Genomic DNA, 710 nt, shown 5'->3' with positions numbered 1-710 from the left:
TACCTGTCTTGCCATGTGAGAATTTTTATTGAAGCTTAGAGACATTTGTCCACATTTGCACAGTTATCCAGAGGCCAGGGCGACTGAAATCCCATTTATCTGGCTTCAGTCCCGGGCTTCTCTGCTTCTGCTCTTAGCCACTCTCATTGCCCACAAGGCACGTTCAGGGTGGTCCCACAGGGAGCAAGACAGAGTGAGCCTGTCCTCGAGGAGCTCACCGTCCCTCTAAGTGTCCTGTCAGGGACAACGGATCTCAGCTGAGATGGGGATTCCGGATATAAAGGTTTTTATCTACCTATGAGAAAGACTTTTAGGGGATTTTATAGAACAAAAAAACTCAAGGGATATGTCAGGCCGCTCTCCATTTCGGGAAGGAGCAGAAATAGTCCTCTTTGACGGGAGGCAAATCATAAAGACCCTGTGATACACAATTAATTCGGAGTGTGTCCATGCCTGGGCACTGTTCTCTTGCCATTGTATTTAATAGTGGGCACAATGGGATAAATTAGGAGTTTGGGATTAACACATACATACTACTATATATAAAAGAGATAACCAACAAGGACCTACTGGATAGCACAGGGACCTCTACTCAATATTCTGTAATAACCTATATGGGAAAAGAATCTAAAAAAGAGTGGATATATGTATATATAACTGAATATATATATATATATATATATATATATATATATACACACACATATATG

The sequence above is a fragment of the Phocoena sinus genome, chromosome 11 (genome assembly GCF_008692025.1).
Source record: "Phocoena sinus isolate mPhoSin1 chromosome 11, mPhoSin1.pri, whole genome shotgun sequence".
NCBI classification, from domain to species: Eukaryota; Metazoa; Chordata; class Mammalia; order Artiodactyla; family Phocoenidae; genus Phocoena; species Phocoena sinus.
Note: the sequence above shows the minus strand (reverse complement) of the source record.